This window comes from Triturus cristatus, chromosome 2_2 (genome assembly GCF_964204655.1).
Source record: "Triturus cristatus chromosome 2_2, aTriCri1.1, whole genome shotgun sequence".
NCBI classification, from domain to species: domain Eukaryota; kingdom Metazoa; phylum Chordata; class Amphibia; order Caudata; family Salamandridae; genus Triturus; species Triturus cristatus.
Window position 1 is genome coordinate 1,258,647,823 of NC_140582.1, and position 24,616 is coordinate 1,258,672,438.

Sequence of the window (24,616 nt, forward strand, 5' to 3'; positions counted from 1 at the left end):
GCCACACATGAAGGGCAACAGATGCCATGGAGCTGCTGATCATTCAGCTCGGAGCCCCAACAGGGACACAACATCCACAGCCACCACACCCAGGACCCCCCTGCCCCGGGCACCCTTAAACCCCGGGGAAAGACATGTCACATCAACTTCACGAAATCATGTACAAAATAATTCACCTGATGTCGCACAATCACAACAGGCAACATGCATCTGTCGTCACAAAAATGAGCATCACACATACACCTTTGAATTACCAAACAAATCATTTTATTCAAAAAAACTCAAAACAACAATTTCGAAGTCTCATGGCGGGTCTCCTCGGGACAATCTGTAGGTCACTGCCTGCAAGACAAAACTCCATATAAAAAGGTGTGTCTTGCACACATCAAGGGACAGAGAGAGAATGAAAGAGAGAGAGAAAGAGAGGAAGAGAGAGAGAGAGAGAGAGACGGAAAGAGAGGGAGAGAGAGAGAGAGACCGAAAGAGAGGGTGAGAGGGAGTGAGAAAGATGGAAAGAGGGGGATATAGGGAGAGAGATAAAGATGGAAAAAGAGGGAGAGAGAGAAAAACGGAAAGAGAGGGAGAGAGAGAAAGACAGAAAGAGAGGGGGAGAGAGAGAGACAGAAAGAGAGGGGGAGAGGGAGTTAGAGAGAGAAAGACAGAAAGAGAGGGATAGAGAGAAAGAAGGAAAGAGAGGGAGAGAGAGAAAGACGGAAAGAGAGGGAAAGAGAGAAAGACAGAAAGAGAGGGGGAGAGAGAGACGGAAAGAGAGGAGGAGAGGATGAGAGAGAAAGACAGAAAGAGAGGAAGAGAGAGAAAGACGGAAAGAGAGGGAGAGAGAGAAAGACAGAAAGAGAAGGAGAGAGGGAGAGAGAGAAAGCACGGAAAGAGAAGGAGAGAGAGAAAGACAGAAAGAGAGGGAGAGAGAAACAGTGAAAAGAAGAGGGAGAGAGAGTGCCGACACTGCGCACCCAGGCCTCACTGCTCACCTGCTGGCACCGGTGTGTCTCCAACCACGTGCCGGTATGCACTGCAGTTCACCAGGTCCCTCATCTGAAACAGATCCCTCATCTGATTCCAGAAACATGAATGGCAGAGTACATACATTTTCACACGCAATCATCGCCTATCTGTCCCTGTACACCCAGGCAGCTGCACCCCAGCCCTCCCGCCGCCCAGCAGTGCATGCCCGCCCCTGCACACCCAGGCCTCACTGCTCACCTTCCGCCACCAGTGTGTCTCCAAGAGGCCCACCACATGCCGGTGCAAGCCCCAAGCCCGGAGCCAGCAAACATGACAAACTCCACATCATGCAGCCTCGCTCCGCGGGCCACCAGGTCTCACACTTGATTCCGGGTCTTGATTTAGCTATGGCAGAGGACATATCAGTGCACATGGCATCATCGCAGGCTGCACACCCGCTCAGCCCTTGAGGTGCCACTAACTCTGTGACTCGTGAGGCAACGCCAGGTGGCGGTAGGCCAGCACTGCCCACTGGCTCAGACCTACACTGTGGTCCAGCAGGGCTCACAACAATCGACACCAGTCCGGGCTGCCAGGACGGGACATCATCACAGACTGCACACCCGCTCAGCACTTAAGGTGCCCCTACCTCAGGTCACTGAAAGTCACCATCCCGTGGCATTGTGCCTGTGCCAGACGCAGTGTATCCGGTGCCACCAAGTCGGTGCCCCGCAAGTCATGGAACCTCTATGGTTGAGTATCCTGGTGCAGACACCATCATGTCATCTCCAGCCCTGGGGAATGTGATGTTGCAGAGTCCTAGGCCCTCATGCATAAATGAGAACCAAACGGATACACCCAGAGAGACAGTGGAACTGGCATCAAGCATGTGCGCCCGGCCCTTTTTATTGGCAGGGTCACATGTCCAGTGACGCGTGTGCTGGATTGGTGTGGTGTGGGTGTAAACCAGCCATGAGGGAGGGGCTGTGGCATGCTGACAACTAGACCTGTGATCTGCAGATCAATACAGGGTAGACCTGGGAAATGTAGCGTTTTCAGCCCCCCCATGAGCGTAAGCAGAGTGGGCTGGCCTTGCGTATGCCAGTCCAGCGTAAGGGTTTAAACAATGACCCCGGGGCTCTTGGCGTGGTTCTGTCCTGGGCTGGACAAGGAAGTAACTAATTTGTGTGTACCTGTTATAGTGCTGGCGCCACCCGGACTACAATCGGCAATGTGTCACCCTGTCATGAGCAACATGGATGTAAGGGGGAATCAGTGACCCTACATACATCCACACTTCCACACTTTAAATATCATTGACATGAGACATCTGTGTAATTATGAATGTTTAATGCACATTCAGTGGAGTGGTGCAGCTGGAGCAGTACAGGGCCATGCAAAGCCCACTTCACAATGTTGGCCCGTGGAGGGCCAGCCAGAGTCCTTCAGGGAATGACAAGTTCAACGGAAGGGGAAGAGTTCAGTCCACAGTCTGATTGCTGTGTCATTGGCGATTAAACAGAATATGGCAGTCCATTGCGAGGTCCAAGGTGAGCGTCGCAGAGTGTATCGGGGGGCAGTGGAAGCTGATGATGCAGAGGGCAGAACCAAGAAGTAACAGGCCCAATGGCAGAGATGAATGCTACTGCGTCCTTCTTACCACAAAGCCAGATTCATCCGCATCTTCGTCTTCTGCTGTTTCATGTGCCTCACGTGTAGGTGGTGGTTGTGAGAAGTTGGCCTGGCATATGCTGTCCACTATTCTAGTGGGCACCTTGCATCAGTCCAAACAACCCTTATTGATGATAGGTTTAAGACAACCTTTATTGAAAGCTATCCTAGTGGTAGCAATGGAGAGCAGCCTTCAGGTTAAGTCTTGAAGGAATGTAAAGCAGCTTGGTTTATCAGATTATAACCTCTTGATGTCTAAGTGAAAAGAGAACCACACAAGGTATATATATATATATATATATATATATATATATATATATATATGTATATATATATTACCTACTGGCGGTCGCCAGTAGGTAGTTATAGTTAGGACCACGTTTCCATAGGAAAACCTCAACATTCTATTTTGAATAACTTTGGCGCCGGTCGACGAATCCTCGCGAATTTCTCAAAATAGGTGGGGCGCTACGCTCCGCTCCTACCCTGAAAGTCTCGGGGGGATTCGTCAAGCGGGGGCTGAGATAAAAGGGGGGTCCCAAAACGCGTTTTTCCCATTCATTTTTCCATAGGACCTTTAGAACGAGCTACAGCCCGAACGGCTGAACAGAATTACTTGAAATTTGGCAGAGAGGTAGTCCTCAGGTCAAGGAAGTGCCTTTTGTAGGTTTGGTGTAAATCTGTTCAGTAGATTCTGAGAAAATAGCCTTTAAATCAATATATATATCTGAGCCCGCTTACGGTACGCTTACCGTACGCTTACGGTAAGCGTACGGCGGCGTGCGCGAGCGCGATTCTGATTGGCTGTTAGATCTTAGTAAACATTCGAATCGGTCGAAACCAGGAAGCGGCGGCCGCCATTTTGTGTATTTCACTCTGAAAAAAAAGAGTGAAAACAAGGAAAGGGGGCAATGAGGAGAGTTACAGACCCCCTAACATTTGTAAGGGGGTCAAAGAAGGACAGAAAAGTACAAAAAAAACATTTATTGATTTAAAAAAAAATCACGGGGTACGCGTACGGTAAGCTTACGGTAAGCGTACGGTAAAAAAATAAAAAAAAAATGAAATGAAATGCAGATTTAAGAGTTTAGAAATTAGGGAGCTCTAAAAAGAGCCGTTGTGTTTATGAAGTCATTTTTTTAGTGGTACCTACAAGTAAGTACCGATGCAGAGTCTAAGGTTCAAGAGGAAGACTCTGTTCCCTTCATCATTGAAGTGCACACCATCTCCTCTATAAATGTCTTGCATGTCGTAACGCAAGTTGTTGTGGTAAATGGAACCCATACCATAGTCACGGAGGAAAGCAGAAACAGATTTGTTGACGTGCTTTCTTGCTTTGTCAATCTGTGGACAGAAATGATTGGACCAGTTCCATTTTTGCCTTTGGCATATGTTGGAAAACACAAAGGCAGTTTTAGGGAAAAGTGTAAACAGTTGTGCAAAGGTGTCCTTCATAAGCATTTCCAGACCTACCCCAGTCAAAGTGCCTAGGTCATTGCCACCACAGTGCACTATTATGAGGTCAGGGTGTTGGATTTGAATGAAGGATTTCACCAATGGCATCAATTGGTGCCACTTTAACCCTCTCTGACCAATCCATTTAATGTCTACATTTGGCAAAGCAAGGTCTCTCACCATATCTGTTTTCTCTGCAAACTTTTCACTCCAGAAGACATAGCTGTGCCCTACAATCCACACTGTGAACATCTTCAAAGGAGAACTGGATGCACTCAGGAGGTGTCTTTCAGTAGAATGGCAATATGAAAAGAAAGACAGTTTGGAAATGGAGGCATACATATTTTTTTAAAACAAAAAGAACTGATTGGCTGTTTCATACCATTCTAGAATAAAAACTAGGCTGTATGTGAAAATTAATAGAAGCATGTTTTGTATTGGTACAAAAAAATGTGTAACCAAAGAACAGTACTATGGATTTGCTGTAAGGTTTGAAAAGTCAAGCACTCTTGCTCTGTGGAATTGAAACATTGTGTGTCGAACTTCTGACCTAACTGCACACAGCAGTGTTCCATGAGCTGTTGCTATGGTAGCAGGCAGAAGTCAAGTTGGGGGAAGGGTACTAGGCAGAAGTCAAGTTGGGGGCAGGGTACTTTTGGAAAAGGGTTGGTTTTCAACCAATAGAAATGTGTGATTACATTTGAAAAAAAGGGGGAAGCACTGAGATTTGAAACTTACATGTATATGTGTGGAAAAATAGAGGGAAAGTTTGCCATTATCTGGTTCTGCTGAGAGGAGAGAGGTGAACACAACAGAGATCCTGGCTCTGATAATCTGCTGTTTGAGTGTCACATTTCTTTCACAACTAACTAATTTTAAAGGTGAGTTTACAGTTTGAGAGGGGATGTATGTGGTAACTTAAGAAATGAATAATAGAAATGGGAATTGTTTTTGTTGTAGTTACACATGGTGGTTTCATAATGTGTCAGTCTGTAAAAGTGATTTTCACTCGGCCCGAAAAAAAAAGAGCAGTAAGTGTGCTTTCAAATTGGCAAAGAAATTTCGTTTTGGGACTAATGTGAAAACATGACTCTGTGTGCATAGAAGAATTATAGGCAGAGATTTATTGCGTCTTGCTCTGGTGATTTCACAGTTGCATTAGATGGAAAGGGGGAGCGAATTTTTTGGGGAAGAAGCAGAGGCTTAGCACACACCCATGTGCTTGCCATGTATAGTCATGCACAGTATTTAGAAGCCACTGGGGTTTTCAGGTTTAAGTCTGTAATGCAAATACATTCAGCATCACTAAGGCTGGTTGCCCTTGCTGGAGTGTAGGCAGACACAGAGAATGCACATGGTGTTGGTCTGAAAAAAAAACAGCTTGGACACGTGCAATTAAATAAATCAAAAATAGTGGTTTCATAATGTGTCAGTCTGTAAAAGTGATTTCAAATTGTAAAAAGAGATTTTCACTTGGCCCGAAAAAAAAAAGAGCAGTAAGTGTGCTTTCAAAATGGCAAAGAAATTTCGTTTTGGGACTAATGTGAAAACATGACTCTGTGTGCATAGAGGAATTATAGGCAGAGATTTATTGCGTCTTGCTCTGGTGATTTCACAGTTGCATTAGATGGAAAGGGGGAGCGAATTTTTGGGGGAAGAAGCAGAGGCTTAGCACACACCCATGTGCTTGCCATGTATAGTCATGCACAGTATTTAGAAGCCAGTGGGGTTTTCAGGTTTAAGTCTGTAATGCAAATACATTCAGTATCACTAAGGCTGGTTGCCCTTGGTGGAGTGTAGGCAGTCACAGAGAATGCACATGGTGGTGGTCTGAAAAAACAGCTTGGACATGTGCATTTAAATAAAAGAAAAAAAAGTGGTTTCATAATGTGTCAGTCTGTAAAAGTGATTTCAAATTGTAAAAAGAGATTTTCACTTGGCCCGAAAAAAAAAAGAGCAGTAAGTGTGCTTTCAAATTGGCAAAGAAATTTCGTTTTAGGACTAATGTGAAAACATGACTCTGTGTGCATAGAGGAATTATAGGCAGAGATTTATTGCGTCTTGCTCTGGTGATCTCACAGTTGCATTAGATGGAAAGGGGGAGCGAATTTTTGGGGGAAGAAGCAGAGTCTTAGCACACACCCATGTGCTTGCCATGTATAGTCATGCACAGTATTTAGAAGCCAGTGGGGTTTTCAGGTTTAAGTCTGTAATGCAAATACATTCAGCATCACTAAGGCTGGTTGCCCTTGGTGGAGTGTAGGCAGTCACAGAGAATGCACATGGTGGTGGTCTGAAAAAACAGCTTGGACATGTGCATTTAAATAAAAGAAAAAAAAGTGGTTTCATAATGTGTCAGTCTGTAAAAGTGATTTCCAATTGTAAAAAGTGATTTTCACTTGGTCCGAAAAAAAAAGAGCAGTAAGTGTGCTTTCAAATTGGCAAAGAAATTTCGTTTTGGGACTAATGTGAAAACATGACTCTGTGTGCATAGAAGAATTATAGGCAGAGATGTGTACTGTATTATAAAATGTTTAAAAAATATTAATACTTTTTTCTTTTTTTCCAGATAGATATAGAAAATTTTCGAAAACTACAAACATTTTTAAAACTATTTTTTTAAATATTTTTTCAGTGAGTATGGTAAGTCAATAATAATAATTGTAGTCTCTCAAGGACAATGTAATGTGATAAATGATTTTTAGTGTTTTTTAAAAAAAATAAAAAAAAGGTACGCGCACGGTACGCGTACGGTAAAAAAAAATAAAAAAAAGTTTTTAAAAACATATGTAAAAAAAAGATGAAAGATAAGGTTGGCTCTTAAAAGAACCGTTGTGTTCATGCAGGGACAGAGGAAAGGAAGCATGGGAAAATTATTCAAAGCTACAAATGTGCTGATCTATTTTGTTGTTCACTAGGGAAACACTGGTCTCCCTATGGCAAATTAGACCTTTACAAAATGTGCAATGAATATCAACCTTCCGAAATCGAAGGTTCATTTCCAGAGGGCCAGCAAAAGGAGATTCTCCCCCCACAGATGAAGGGCTCACCTGACCTGCAGAAGAAGGAGTAAGCCCTGCAGATGATGGTTCAGGCTGAGCTGCTGTGGATGTACTGGCTCGTCTTTCTGAAGAGTTACCTCCAAAAAGATGACCATGTGTCCTTCCGTGTACATCCTGGAGGTGCCTCTTCATGGTGTGATTCCCAAAGGAATACTTCCTGTTAGGATTACCTCTAGAAAGTACACGCTTACACAGACAGCAAGTAACTAAGGGTGCATTCACCTTTAGCTGGCCTTCTGGAAAAGTAAAATAATCCCAAACATAAGAAGGCTTTTGTTTCCTCGATCTCTGCCTCAAGACAGTGCTGCTGGTGCTAGCCTCACTCTCAGAAGAGCTCTGCTGTTCTGCCATCGTATCCCAAAGACAAACCAGCTCCTTCTCCCAAGGGATCACAAGCAGAAATGAGGGGAATGGGTGTGGTGTAGGAGAGTTCTAGAACTGAAAGTAGTTTCAACCAATCAAAAGTTGTGTTTCAAGATCACATGACCTACCGTACGCTTACGGTACGCTTACGGTACGCTTACGGCAAAAAGTACGCATGCGCGTAAAAAAGACACGCGCTTGCGCGCATGCGCATAACAGTCACTCCCCGGCACTTCCGCGTAACGTGCGCGTGTGGCGTAAGCGCGCACGCGTCCCACGCGCAGTACGCGCGGCTACGCAAAGTGCGTAACTATACGCAAGCAGCGTAGATAGATTACGGACGTTGCGTAAACCGTACGCTTACCGTGAGCTTACGGTACGCGTACTATAAAAAAAAATTTTTTAAAAAAAAGAACAGGAAATAAATTTTACATGTTTATTTTAAAAAATATATTAAAAAAAAATATTTAAGGATTTTAAAAATTAAAGCATAGTCTTTATAAAAGGTAAGAAAATTAAATTAAAAATATGAAAGAAAAAAATGAAGAATAAAAAAAAAATTAGCATTTAAAAAACCTTGCAAATTCACTGAAAAAACCATGGGTTTCACACACGTTATAGTTAGGAATTAGCATTTAAAAAACCTTGCAAATTCACTGAAAAAACCATGGGTTTCACACACGTTATAGTTAGGAATTAGCATTTAAAAAACCTTAGAAATTCAGTGAAAAAACCATAGGTTTCACACATGTTATAGTTAGCTGGACATTTTACTCGTAAAAAACCAATGAAATTGCCCCGTTATAGTTAGTTCAGCTAACTATAACTCGCGCGCCCGCAATGCACTGCTGATGACGTCACATATTACATCACTCATGACATGGTCAGTGACATCACTCATGACATCACTGATGACATCTCAAATGACATCACTGATGACCTCACTGATGACATCATCCTTGTGATAGAGTGGCAGACCTCCTCTCACCCTAATATAACCTTTGACACACACATTCAAAAATAGACAGTAAAATTTTCAAAAACAATGGACATACCAATAACAGTTACAACAACCTATTCAGTAATTCTAAGATCCACATAAACATCCACTCATTCACCAACAGACCAATACAGTCACTCATACATGTACTCACTCAACACATGTACTCATACACCTATACATCCTGTTACACAATGCCACTCATCCACAGAGTTACTCACACACATAGTCACTCATGCTAATAAAGAATCAAACATACATTTACTAGCATATACAGTTATACACACACCACCACACTTACTTCTACAGAAACTTACACATACTTAGTCTTTTAAACAATCACTTATAGAAACACATACTTATTCATACAGGAACTCTTTCAATCTCTCACATATACTCACAAATATACACCAATAGTCACATATACTAGTTTTAAACATATGTAGTTACTCATAAAGACACTATTGAGACAGTCATTCACTCACTAACACACCCATACACAAACTCATCCACCCATACAGTCCTGCACACATGCTGTGTTCAACACACACAAAGAGTGAATCATTCATTCATGCACCTATGCACTACATAATACCCCCCACCGAACCATACAGACACTCAGACTGATACTCAAAAAAACAACTAATAACCTATATAGACACCCATGTAGCTACTAACCAACCCATGCAACCACTTATACAAAAAGTGAGAGACTGATACAGATATTTTCATATTTAAACATTACACAGTAAGCCATGTATTCACTATGATACACTTAATCAGTCAGTTACACAATAAATTTTTCAAAAACAAAGCATCCATTTAGACACTTATATACCCATTTATTCTTCCATTGACCTTGAGAAATACATATATAAAACTTATTTAATTTTCAGAAAAACACACATTCACTGGATGATGTCATCAGTGATGTCATTTGAGATGTCATCAGTGATGTCATGAGTGATGTCACTGACCATGTCATGAGTGATGTAATATGTGACGTCATCAGCAGTGCATTGCGGGCGCGCGAGTTATAGTTAGCTGAACTAACTATAACAGGGCAATTTCATTGGTTTTTTACGAGTAAAATGTCCAGCTAACTATAACATGTGTGAAACCTATGGTTTTTTCACTGAATTTATATATATATATACATACACATATATATTATCTACTGGCGGTCGCCAGTAGATAGTTATAGTTAGGACCGTGTTTCCATAGGAAATCCGCAACATTCTATTTTGAATAACTTTGGCGCCGATTGTCGATTCCTCGCGAAATTTTCAAAATAGGTGGGGCGCTCCCCTCCGCTCCTTCCCTGAAAGTCTCAGGGGGATTCGTCAAAGCGGGGCCCGAGAAAAAGGGGGGGGTCCCAAAACGCGTTTTCCCCATGCATTTTTCCATAGGACCTTTAGTCCAAGCTACAGCCCGAACGGCAGAGAGGTAGTCCTCAGGTCAGGGATGTGCCTTTTGCAGGTCTGGTGTAAATCTGTTCAGTAGTTCCTGAGAAAATAGCATTTAAATCAATATATATATCTATAGGCGCGCTCCGTGCGCGTACGGTAAAACTTACAGTACGCGCATGCTGCCGTGCGCGAGCGCGATTCTGATTGGTTGTTAGATCTTAGTAAACATTCGAATCGGTCGAAACCAGGAAGTGTCGGCCGCCATTTTGTCTCTCGCAGTCTGAGGGGGTGAAAAACAAAGGTGGAGAACGTGAAAAGGGGGCATGGTGGACAGTTCCTGACCCCCTAGCCTTTGTCAGCGGGTCCCAGAAGGACCCCCAAGGGCCAAAATTTCCTTTAATTTTTTTACAAAAAATCGCGGAGTACGCGTAGCGTGCGCGTACGGTAGAAGCGGAAAAATTCCGCGAACCGTGTAACGTGGGTGCGCGGTGCGCGAAGCGCCCACAGCGCGCGCACGGTGCGCAAAGCGCACCGTGCGCGTACGGTACGCGCACGGTGAAAAACCTTAAATAAAAAAAATAGAAATACATAACTTAGCATTTAAAAAAACGTACAAATTCACTTAAAAAACCATAGGTTTCACACATGTTATAGTTAGCTGGAAATTTCACTTGTGAAAAACCATTGAAATTCCCCCGTTATAGTTAGTGCAGGCAACTATAACTCACGCGACCGCAATCCTCTGCTGATGACGTCAGATATTACATCACTGATGACATATGTGTCTTTCTGGAAAAAAAATATTTGTAATATATGTATAGCTAAAAATTAATGGAAGAAGACATGGGTAAATAAGTGTCTAAATACAGTGATGTAATATCTGACGTCATCAGCAGAGGATTGCGGTCGCGTGAGTTATAGTTGCCTGCACTAACTATAACGGGGGAATTTCAATGGTTTTTCACGAGTGAAATGTCCAGCTAACTATAACATGTGTGAAACCTATGGTTTTTTAAGTGAATATATATATATATATATATATATTCACTGAAAAAAACATAGGTTTCAGGGGTGTTATAGTTAGCTGGACTTTTCACTTGTACAAAACCATTGAAATTCCCTCGTTATAGTTAGTTCAGCTAACTATAACTCGCGCGCCCGCAATGCACTGCTGATGACGTCACATATTACGTCACTCATGACATGGTCAGTGACATCACTCATGACATCACTGATGACATCTCAAATGACATCACTGATGACATCACTGATGACATCATCCAGTGAATGTGTGTTTTTCTGAAAATTAAATATGTATATCTCAAGGTCGATGGAAGAATAAATGGGTATATAAGTGTCTAAATGGATGATTTGTTTTTGAAAAATTGATTGTGTAACTGACTGATTAAGTGTATCATAGTATGAAAAAATGGCTTAGTGAGTAATGTTTAAATATGTAAATATCTGTATCAGTCTCTCACTTTGTGTATAAGTGGCTGCATGGGTTGGTGAGTAGCTACATGGGTGTCTATATAGGTTATTAGTTGTTTTTTTTAGTATCAGTCTGAGTGTCTGCATGGTTCGGTGGGGGGTATTACGTAGTGCATAGTTGCATGAATGAGTGACTCACTGTTTGTATGTGTTGAAGACAGCATGTGTGCAGGACTGTATGGGTGGATGAGTGTGTGTATGGGTGTGTTAGTGAGTGAATGACTGTCTCAATAGTGTCTTTATGAGTAACTACATATGTTTTAAACTAGTATATGTGACTATTGTTGTATATAAGTGAGTATATGTGAGAGTGAGAGATTGAAAGAGTTCCTGTATGAATAAGTATGTGTTTCTATAAGTGATTGTTTAAAAGACTAAGTATGTGTAAGTTTCCGTAGAAGTAAGTGTGGTGGTGTGTGTATAGCTGTATATGCAAGTAAATGTATGTTTGATTCTTTATTAGCATGAGTGACTATGTGTGTGAGTAACTCTATGTATGAGTGGCATTGTGTAACAGGATGTATAGGTGTATGAGTACATATGATGAGTGAGTACATGTATGAATGACTGTATAGGACTGTTGGTGAATGAGTGGATGTGTATGTGGATCTTCGAATTACTGAAGAGGTTGTTGTAACTGGTATTAGTATGTCCATTGTTTTGAAAATTGTAGTCTCTATTTTTGAATGTGTGTATCAAAGGTTATATTAGGGTGAGAGGAGGTCTGCCACTCTATCACAAGGATGATGTCATCAGTGATGTCATTTGAGATGTCATCAGTGATGTCATCAGTGATGTCACTGACCATGTCATGAGTGATGTAATAAGTGATGTCATCAGCAGTGCATTGCGGGCGCGCGAGTTATAGTTAGCTGAACTAACTATAACGGGGGAATTTCAATGGTTTTGTACAAGTGAAAAAACCAGCTAACTATAACACCCCTGAAACCTATGGTTTTTTCAGTGAATTTCTGAGGTTTTTTAAATGCTGATTCCTAACTATAACGTGCCTGAAACCTATGTTTTTTTTTTTAATTCAAAGGTTTTTTAAATGCTAATTTCTAACTATGCCTACAGAGATAGGACATGTGAAGAAAGAAGAAAAAATGCACAGAAAGAAAAAAAAGAAATGCAGAAATAAGCAACAGAAGTCCTCAAAGACGAAGAAAAGTGCAGGAAGAAGGATAACGTGCAGAAAGAACAAAAAGAAGAGCAGAATGAAGCCTTGTTGCAAAATCAACCTGTACCCTCAACTTTTTCAGACGGATACTGGTGGTAACTGAGTCTGACTAACCAGTCCTAGAGCCAGTGCTATGTTAAAAGACACTTAGAATACAGTGAAAACCACTACATACACTAGGGAACATTATGCATTGGGGTCCCCCTGTGATTAGCATGACCTCCTCTCTAAGCCCCTAGTATATAATAGGGCAGGGGGATTAAAACTACCTCTTAAAACAGGCCACAGGGCGTTTTTGCACACGTTAACTCAGGCCCCGTCCCCTCCCTTCACTACTGTGTAAACACGCCCTCTGTCCGTTTTTAGTTGGGAGATTAAGTTGATTTGAATCCTGAGGGTCCCTAGGGTCCAACTAGCCCACTAGGTACCTCCAGTAAGTGCCACAGAGCTGCGTTGCAGAGAGGTGTAAAAAGTGGCACGGCCTGGACCACCTCTCTGCAATGCAGCTCAGTGGCGCTTACTGGAAGCACTTGGTGGGCGAGTTAGCCCCCAGGGGCCCTCAGTATTGAAGGGAAATTATATCCCCAATTTAAAACGTGCCATAGTGCGTGTTTGCACACGTCACCTCAGGCCCCGTCCCCTCCCTTCACCACTGTGTAAACGCGCCCTGTGGCTGTTCTAAGTTGAGAGATTAAGTCCCCTTGAATCCTAAGGGTCCCTAGGGTCAAACTAGACCACTAGGTACCTCCAGTAAGCGCCACAGAGCTGCGTTGCAGAGAGGTGTAAAAAGGGGCTTGGCCTCAAACACCTGTCTGCAGCGCAGCTCCCTGGCGCATACTGGAGATGCCTGTTGGGCTAGTTGGCCCTCAGGGACCCTCAGTATTGAAGAGGAATTAATTCCCCAACTTACAACTCGCCAGGGGGCGCGTTTGCAGAGTGCTGCAAGGAAGGGGCGTCGCCTCCGGCACGATGCCAGTCTTTTATTTATTTTAATTTTTTAAGAAGGGGGGCTGTGTGGTTCCCCTTCTTATTCTAATTTATTGGCCCTGATGACCCCATCCCCCAGGGCCTGTCTCCTAATTATATTTTTTTGACACCAATCCCCAGGGCCGGCCACTGTTTTTTATTATTTTTAAAAAATATATATTTATAGACACACCTAGGACATGCTGGACAAACCGTACGTACCTATCACCATGACGATTTGCGTGATATTCATTAAAAGGCGACTATGCATACAATGAATCCACGTGGAATGTATTTACACCACTAGTGAAGCTCTGACATGTCTGATGCCCTACCGTGCCTAATCCCGGTAGACACCCTTGTCGTTTATTTATACAAACATGGGTAGCTATTGACGGGCACATTTAATACACATGCACACCAAGCCATTCAAAGGGGATTCGACAAAAATTCGACCTAAACTATGCAAGAAACCTCCCTCACGATTAGTAAAACACACATCCACTGCCGGATGTGTAATACTTTTTATTTTACTCTCTGGAAAGGGGACGAACATCACTTGAGAGTCACAGCGCGCTCCTGGCAGAGCCCAATGCTGTGTTACACCCACCATTGCCTGCTGATTGCCACACACCTCTGTGTTGTATTCCACTGGCTAGTGCATATGCTATGACACTCTCTAGCCCATGTGCACTGTAACACCACCCCGTGAATATGTCATGCCACACTTGTCTTCGCACGGGTTATATTGCCCCAACTAACGTGCCTTCCTCGATGCCTATTTTATAACGCACAGTGTAATGCCATACATATTACAATCTGGGATCCATATCTTTGTCACAGTGCATATGCAACGTTACACTCCCCAGCACATATTTTATATTACAACTTTAGAGACTAGTTAGGTTACACAGCACTGCCCTGTGCATTGTTTTTGCATTTGTCACCCCGAGTGGGAAGGGTATGCACAAACATGAGTCCCTTGCTCTCCATGCCACTGGAATCAGGCTATCCTGGCTGACGATGGCTGAAAGCCCGAAACCGGTCCTAGGATGCTTGTTTCCAGTCCAGGGAGGACCTGGCTTGGCAGTTCGGGCTGGACTGTTCCCATGGGGCACAGGGTCAAGACTGATTTGCATATGGCTGGGTTCAAACTGGAATGGCATGGTGAGCAAAAAAACGATGGATATAGGCCCAGATCTCTGTACTGGGGTGAATGTATGACATTGTTCTGCATTCTGTCCATCAATTGTTGTTTTTGCATATTACACTCCAAGGCGCATATCGCATAGCACGCGCTAGTGCCTGTGCTATCTCGCGCTCTCCAATGAATCTGTCATTGCGCACAATGTATTGCATATTATATTTCACGCCCGGTTCATCTTATATCACACTTTTTGGTGCATAGTTTATACCATACACTATATCTAGTTTTCATTTTCAATCGTGCTCTCAGGACTATGTTCTATATAACACTGTGTTCACCTACCCTATTCACGGGCATTACATTTTGCGATAGGGGGTGGAGGGTCAGGGGGTGTTTCTGCCAAGTGAGCCCGGAGTCACAGTCACAAACGTCCTCTTCTTCCTGAATAAAAGTGAGATTATGCTGAATACTTGTTCATATTTTAAGTAGTTCGCACAGACACACCTTTTAAAAACAATAAAGTTCCTAATACCCGCCTTCTCTGAACAGTTAGCTTGCTGCCCCATCCCCCTCCTCCCTATCCTCTGTTCTGTGAATCCATGGACTAGCCTCCTCCCTCCTGCCATGCATGGTCTGATGTGCTGCCACTGCCCTCAATTTAGTATGATGTACCAGTCCACTCCTCCTGCCCTCCATTGCCCAATTCTATGTCCCATCATTGACCTCCTGCTTAAACTCTGTGCTTAGCTTGCTGCCCCTATTCTCCTTGCCCCTGCCCTCCAATGTCTTTGTGCATGCCCCTGCTCCATCCTTTTTGCCCACCATGTTCCATGGACCTGCCACTCCTATCTACTCTGAGTGTTCTGTTGAGCTGCCTCTCCCCTCCCACCTGCCTAGCATTGTCAGATGACTGTAACCTGTCCCTGCCACCTCCACCCTGCCTGTCCACATGCCATGCCCCTATCCTCTTCCTCCTGTCCACATGGTCCATTGTACTGCCACACCCTTCTGCCCTCCCTGGTCTGTTGTGCTGCAAATGCTCCTCCTGCCTGCCCGTGCGGTCTGTTGTGAGGCCCCTTCCCCTGAACTTTCTTGTCTGTGCACAGGTCCTGACCCTCCCTTCTATCCTCCATCGTCCTTTGTGCATGCCCCTGCAACCTCCTTCTTGCCCATCATAGCCATTGTGCTGCCACTAACCCTCCCACTTGCCATGCATGGTCTTCTGTGCTGCCATGGCCCCTCCCACCTTCCCTGTGTGGTCAGTTAGCTGCCCCTGACCCCCTCCCACCTTCCCTCCATGGTCTGTGTGTATGCCATCACAGTCTCACTGTTGCTCTTCATGGTGTGTCTTGCTTCTAGTGCCCATCCTACCTGACCTCCATGGCTATCTTGCTGCTCCTGCCCTGCCCCCTTGCCCCCAGCCCTCTCTTCACATGTGCAGACCCCTACTCCCTCCCTCCTGGCTTGTCTGTTCCATTGTAATGCCCCTGATCCGTCCCTCCTGCCCTTTATGGTCTGTTATGCTGCAGCTTTCTCTCCTGTCTGTCCATTATGGTCAGCTAGCTACCATTGCCTCTTGCCCCTCTGTTCTCTGTTGTCCATGTGCATGGTCCTGTCCCCTCCCTCTTGCTTTCTATGGATTGTTGTGCAGCACTCCCGTCCTGCATGCCCTGTGTGGTGTATGGTGCTGCTGCAAACCCTGATGCCTGCCCTGCAGGGTCAGTTTGGTGCACCTCTCCATGTCCCTCCTGTCCTCTGTTATCCAAGTCCATGTCCCTACCCCATTTCCTTCCATGATCCAAAGTACCATACTTGCGAACATTTTGAACTTGGTAAGAGGGAGATTTTGGAAAAAAACTGGGGTATTGATTTTCCCCTTTGAGTTACAATTAAAAAGAGGAGATTGTAGACAGGAGACAGATCAAATAAAGCCCATTTGAGCTTAAAAACATTGGACGTTTCCTGGCTGAATCGGGTCTGTTGGCATGTATGGTTGTACTACCATTGCCTCTTCCTTCTGCCCACAATGGTCTATTACATTGCCACAGCCTCTCTTGTAAGTCCTGTATGGTTGGTTTGTTGCCCCTGCCCCCCTTTCCACTGCCCTCCATAGTCTGTTGTGCTGCCACGGCCCTTCCTGCCTGCTCAGTGTGGTTAAATTGTTGCCTTTGCACCCTCCTACCTGCCTTCAATTTTCAGAGTCCGTGCCCCTGGCCTCTGCCTCTCAACAGTATCCTAATGAACAACTAGATTGCTAACATTCTATATTTATGACAAAAGTGTGGAACGCCTGACGTCATCTTGATGTAATCAAAACTGTAATACCTAGAGCATTTCCTTTAGAAATTACATATATGAGAGGGTCTTATTGGCATCAAAATTATGGTTAGTGCTCTAAAAGACTAAAATAAGGACATATTTTCTGAGTTTTCAAATAGCGACAAGGGACTTTTAAATTATTTGTTATCTTTATGTTTTTTTATCCAGTTGACCACTTGATTAAATGTTGCACTTAGGGGAGAGGATGTGGTGTTACTTCCAGAACTGCAGACTTTGCAACTGGGGACCAGGTTGGAGTTTCTGCTTCAGCTCGACATTCTGTGATTCTGGTCAAATCACTTAGTCTCCCCATGTCTACAACCAAAATGAATTTGTTCTTGTGTGATGTAACCAATGCTCATGTAAAGCACTCCAATACCTGACAAGTCTGCACTATATAACACTGCAAAAACACAAAATAATAAGTGTTTTGCACACTTCTGTCATTGGGCTATATTTGGGCTACATCTGGGTGATTTTGGGCTACATTTGGGCTCTTTTGTCTCCGGTGGCCATTTTGGGAGATTTATTTGTTATGAAGTTTCCTAATTTCCTCATGTACTGCAGTCTCCTCAGTAGGAAATGCTTTCAGTTTTTTACTTTGATTCCATCATGAAGGTATTCAGATATGTCACACATTTGCCATAAATTCTGAATATTAGCACTAGGCCTGGGCAAAATTTCCGTTCCGTTCGCGGAATTTGCGATAATTTGGCATTTCCGCGTTCCGCGGAGAGCGCGGAAATGTCAAAATTTCCGCATTCCGCAGCTTTGCGATAATTTGGTTCTTGCTCGCGCTGTAAAATAATACATTCTCGCTCGCGCGCGATCGCCTTACCTGAATCCCCGCGTTCGCCGACAAGTTTTCCCGATCCGGTCGCGTTCTCCATGAGATGTTGTATTGTTTTAGCCATTTGCGCTGTCTCGCGACAGTTCGCGTCCGCAGTGACGTCATGCGTCGCGCGATCACGTCTTTTTTCTCGCGATCATGCACCGCGAGACAACTGAAAACAAGATGGCCGCGCCTGCAAGCAACCACATGGGTAAGTTGGCGACCCGCAACCATGCAGAAAATCTCGCGAACATGCCGGAAAAAAACTTCCGCATCTTCGCGATATTTCCGCTTGTTTGCGGAGATTTTTAACATTTTCGCAATAATTTGCGAAAGTCGCTTTCGCAAATTCCGCCCACCCCTAAAATCTCCGCAAACAAGCGGAAATATCGCGAAGATGCGGAAGTTTTTTTCGGCATGTTCGCGAGATTTTCTGCATGGTTGCGGGTCGCCAACTTACCCATGTGGTTGCTTGCGGGCGCGGCCATCTTGTTTTCAGTTGTCTCGCGGTGCATGATCGGGAGAAAAAAGACGTGATCGCGCGACGCATGACGTCACTGCGGACGCGAACTGTCGCGAGACAGCGCAAATGGCTAAAACAAAACAACATCTCATGGAGAACGCGACCGGATCGGGAAAACTTGTCGGCGAACGCGGGGATTCAGGTAAGGCGATCGCGCGCGAGCGAGAATGTATTATTTTACAGCGCGAGCAAGAACCAAATTATCGCAAAGCTGCGGAATGCGGAAATTTCGACATTTCCGCGCTCTCCGCGGAACGCGGAAATGCCAAATTATCGCAAATTACACAAACGGAACGGAAATTTTGCCCAGGACTAATTAGCACTCTAGTTGCTCATTAGATCACTGTAGTAAAACTACTGTTCACCATGGAAGTCTGCTCCTGGTATTAAAAGTGCATGTTTCAGTCTGCATGTCAGAATTTTTTTATGAAATAGAAGAGGATTTGAGAAGTCACTCAAAATGTGCCCTCATTTTCTTTCTTCAGCATTAATCATAATTTCTATGGCAAAATTAACCCCCTCATTGTGTTCCTTTTTAAATTAAATGTTTTAAGTGTTACCAGTTTATTCCAACCAAGATGGCTTCAGGTGTGCCATACGTTTGTCATAATGAAGACAGTAAGCGCTCTAGTTGTTTTTAAGAACACTCTGGGACATTCTGTCATTGGGCTATACTTGGGCTACATCTGGGTGATATTTGGGCTACATTTGGGCTCTTTTGTCTCTGGTGGCCATCTTGGGTGACTTATTTGTTATGAAGTTTCCTAATTTCCTCATTTACTGCAGTCTCCTCAGTAGGAAATACTTTCAGTTTTTTACTTTGATTCCATCAAGAAGGCATTCAGATGTGTCACACATTTGCCATAAATTCAGAATGTTAGCACTCTTTTTGCTCATTAGATCACTGTAGTAAAGCTACTGCTCACCAGGGAAAACTGCAGCTGGTATTGAAAGTGCATGTTTCAGTCTGCATGTCAGAAATTTTTAATGAAATAGAAGAGGATTTGAGAAGTCACTCAAAATGTGCCCTAATTTTTCTTTCTGCAGCACTAATCATACTTTTTATGGAAAAATGAACCCCCTCATTTTGTTCCTTTTTAAATTAAATGTTTTAAGAGTTACCACTTTAATCCAAGCAAGATGGCTTCAGGTGTGCCATACGTTTATCATAAGTAGGACTGTTAGCGCTCTAGTTGTTCTTTGGAACACTCTGGGAAGCTGCAGTAGAACACAAAGGAATCAACTGACAGTCTCTGCCCTTGTTGGATGTACATGTTTTACTGAGAATGTCAGACTTCATTCTCACATGACTGAGAAAGATAATGTGAATTTACAGAAAATATGCTCTCAGTTTAGCTTAAAGATCACCTTCCAAACCTCTGTGGGAAAAGCATGAGAAAATATTTTTCTCTCAATCATGATATCCCAGCAGAAGGCTTTTTCACATGGTGAAATCACCTTAGAACATACCACAATTCCTAAAATGAGTATGGTACCATCAACAAATGTTTTATAATGTAACTAAAGTCTTAAAACCTTCTATTAACTGCAATGCTTTTTAATGAGGTGCTATCATGTATATTGGTCCCAAGATGGCTGCCAACACTTCTTGGATGAAGTGCTGACAGCCAATCAGATCTCAGGATGAGATGTGTGGGTAGGCTCCGCCCACATATATATATGATTTTACTTTTGATTTTCTCAGGAACTACTGAACAAGATTGACACCAGACCTGCAAAAGGCACTTCCCTGACCTGAGGACTACCTCTCTGCCAAATTTCAAGTAATTCTGTTCAGCCGTTCGGGCTGTACCTTGGACTAAAGGTCCCTATGGAAAAATGCATGGGGAAAACGTGTTTTGGGACCCCCCTTTTTCTCGGCCCCCGCTTGACGAATCACCCCGAGGCTTTCAGGGTAGGAGCGGAGCGGAGCGCCCCAACTATTTTGAAAATTTTGCGAGGATTCGTCAACCGGCGCCAAAGTTATTCCAAATAGAATGTTGTGGATTTCCTATGGAAACACGGTCCTAACTATAACTATCTACTGGCGACCGCCAGTAGATAATATATATATATATATATATATATATATATATATTACCTACTGGCGGTCGCCAGTAGGTAGTTATAGTCAAGACCCTGTTTCCATAGGAAAACCGCAACATTCTATTTTGAATAACTTTGGCGCCGGTTGACGAATCCTCGCGAAATTTTCAAAACTAATGGGGCGCTACGCTCTGCTCCTACCCTGAAAGTCTCGGGGGGATTAGTCAAGCGGGGCCTGAGATAAAAGGGGGGTCCCAAAACACGTTTTTCCCATGCATTTTTCCATAGGACCTTTAGACACAGCTACAGCCCGAACGGCTGAACAGAGTTCCTTGAAATTTGGCAGAGAGGTAGTCTACAGGTCAAGGAAGTGCCTTTTGTAGGTTTGGTGTAAATCTGTTCAGTAGATTCTGAGAAAATAGCCTTTAAATCAATATATATATCTGAGCCAGCTTACGGTGCGCTTACGGTAAGCTTACCGTACGCGTACGGTGACGTGCGCGAGCGCGATTCTGATTGGCTGTTAGATCTTAGTAAACATTCGAATCGTTCTAAACCAGGAAGCGGCGGCCGCCATTTTCTCTCTCGCACTCTTAAGGGATGAGGAAAAACAAAGGCAAAATACATGTTGAAAATGTAAAAGCTTACCTTTCACAGCGAAGCGCATAATATGTCCTCCATGTGCGCACGGTGTGCGATGCGCATCGTGCGTACATGGCCCATCCACGGCACTAACTGCGTAAAGTGTGCGCGCGGTGTGCGTGCGCGCACCGCGTGCTCACCGTGCGTGCACGGAACGAACTGCGTTAAGTGGGCGCCACCCCGTGTGCAAATGGTGCCCGAAGTGCACCCTTTGTGCATGGCATATCCCCGTTGTAGAAAATGTAAAAGCTTACCTTTCACAGCGAAGCGCATAATATGTCCTCCATGTGCGCACGGTGCGCGAAGCGCATCGTGCGTACATGGCCCATCCACGGCACTAACTGCGTAAAGTGGGCGCGCGGTGCGCGAAGCGCGCCGCGTGCTCACTGTGCGCACACGGTGCGCGAAGCGCACCGTGCGCGCACGGAACGAACTCCGTTAAGTGGGCGCGCACGCCACGAATGGCGTAAAGTAACTTAGCATTTAAAAAACCGTACAAATTCACTGAAAAAACCATAGGTTTCACACACGTTATAGTTAGGAATTAGCATTTAAAAAACCTTGCAAATTCAGTGAAAAAACCATAGGTTTCACACATGTTATAGTTAGCTGGACATTTCACTCGTAAAAAACCAATGAAATTCCCCCGTTATAGTTAGTGCAGGCAACTATAACTCACGTGACCGCAATCCTCTGCTGATGACATATGTGTCTTTATGAAAAAAAAATATTTGTAATATATGTATAGCTAAAATTTAATGGAAGAAGACATGGGCAAATAAGTGTCTAAATACAGTATTAGCATCAGCAGAGGATTGCGGTCACGTGAGTTATAGTTGCCTGCACTAACTATAACGGGGGAATTTCATTGGTTTTTTACGAGTGAAATGTCCAGCTAACTATAACATGTGTGAAACCTATGGTTTTTTCACTGAATTTGCAAGGTTTTTTAAATGCTAATTCCTAACTATAACGTGTGTGAAACCTATGGTTTTTTCAGTGAATATATATATATATATATATATATATATATATAATATATGTATTCATTTCAAAACACTCTCTAGTAATCCATTTATGAGATAACAGAGCAAAGTACACACCTTAAACAATATAGAACTTCATTAAATAGCACAATATACACTGGGCCCCAGGGGGGAACCAAATTATATACTAAGAAAGTGGTATAAGAACCACGACTAGACTAGACACAAGGCCTAGAGCCTGTAGAATCGCTAGGACCACAAGGAACCATCCAAGTTAGTTACACAGGGGACCCACGAGGACGTGTGCAGTGTGAGAACACAGCCGCGAAACTCTCTTATCTTCTATGGGGAAAGTCGCGGTTGGAAATTTAAAGATTAAGGACACTTAGGAGAGGACTTTGAGCAAACCCCTTTAGACTTAAGGGGTTCTAGGGCCAACACCCATGATGAATACAGGCCCCAGCTAGGCCCGCAGGACACAAGGGTTCGCTCTCCTGCAATGGAATCTATAGGGAAGTTGGCACGGAAACTGCAAAGTACAAAGACAAGGTTTATTAACCCTTAAGGGTGGTCCTACAATCCATACAATACCCTTCAGTATTGCATAGAGTAGCACAAAGAACTTGCATACACGGTCCCCTTTTATACACAACAGAGGGGCTCATAAGTGGGAGGGCACGACATGAGACGAGGAATGTTACCTTTTATGGACATTTGCAATACTAGATCGATATGTGGGCGGAGCTGACATACTCCTTAAGCTCGCGAAAACATGGTCAAGCAAGGACTAACTGATAACAGATGTGGTCAAGTCTGGGCATGCGCCAGGCGGACAAAGGAACTATTTATAGACTGTTACTAGGCAGATTACAAGAGCAACTAACACAAAGATAAGACTCTCCTCGTGTTGAGCACGTGGAGACATGACAATACAAAATGGAGTCCAGACTTCAGTCAACATAACAAAAGGAACATGTGTAAGGAAGGAAAATTCATGTCTTTAGTAAATGCTTAATCACATTGAAGTTGCAATTTACAACAGACGACCCTTTCAGCATTTACTGAAGACATCCGGCTTGTTAGAATAATCATCATATATATCAATTATCATCATCTCTTCTACTTCCTTAGCTAAACGTTTCTGATAAGTGACATTGGCAATAGCTTTCTTATCGGGGATACAAAATGATACACATACAGAACAGAGCAAGGGACCACACTGAACACAGATACAGCAAGACAACAGAACTGCTATAATTATGCAGAGGCCAGTCAAAACCTTCCAACCCCAAGCAGTAATCAATGCCCAAAACCATCCAGAAAAGGACCAAATGCCATTTTCTGTATGGATTTCAGCTGCAATTTTATGCAACCTGTTAATTGCATTATAGACTGAAGGTGTGTGGTCAGGAATAAACACACAGCAACTACTTCCGATAATTTTACAAGCTCCACCTCGATCAGCTAACATAACATCTAACACCATACGATTCTGCAATGCAACAATTCTGGTAATCTGTAATTCTTCCGTAAGATTCCCAAGAGCAGCAGCGGTTTGGTTTGTCACAGCCTCTACCACTCGTGTTAATCTTCGAACTTTCCTACTATTTAGGGCAGCTCCAACGAAGAAAAACAATCCTAGATTGAAGTCGATATACTGCTGTAAACTGGTGTCAGTCTGACCCACATCAATAATTGATAAAGTACGTTTATACCTATTTACAGTCACATTATTTAACAACTTTAAATCCTTATGATAGGATGCAGGTGCCAGAAATACAGGAGGTAACAAAAATGATACATAACATACTCCAGACCAACCGGCTGGCAAACGATAATAATCTTTAGTTCCACACACAAAGTACGTATTATGGGATGCTAAGAAAGTACTGTTATTCAATCCATCGATGTTTAATATGGTAATACAATCGCTAACACCGACGGGAATATAACCCACACTTTGGACACACAGGTCCGCTTGAGCTTGTGCCACTTGAATCACAAATTTATCTTTTCCCACAGTGTCTCTGGTGTTTGTAAAAACATATGGAATCGATTCATTGTCTGGTCGATACTCTTCCCATTCCCAAATTGTCCCATTCGCTTGCGGATATCCATCTTTATCCTGATGACATTCTTTATTGAGTCTGAAGAGTAATCGTCCGACTGTGGGTTTCCGAGTGGCAAAAAGCAAAGTGTACCATGCTCTACAAGAGCCATTATGAGAGAAAGGAAGAGGTATGAATGGCGTTCCTCCCTTCTTCTGATGAGCTGGCATCATACCACATATCCAACAGTTCGTAGCATTGGTGGCAACATGGGTATGATGTAACATCTGAATGAAAGTGTTATTCAAATAGGACTGACGATGCTTCAATTCTTGATACGGAAGGGTATAGAAATAGTGCTCCGCAGGCACTGGAGTGGTCAACACAAGCAACTCTCGCGCAGGAGTCACGTTCTCCACAAACCATGTGGTTATCCCAACAATAGTTACTGTGAGCATAAAACCTGTTGCACAGAGGATCTTCTTCTTCTCCATGTCAAAAATAGAAAATCAA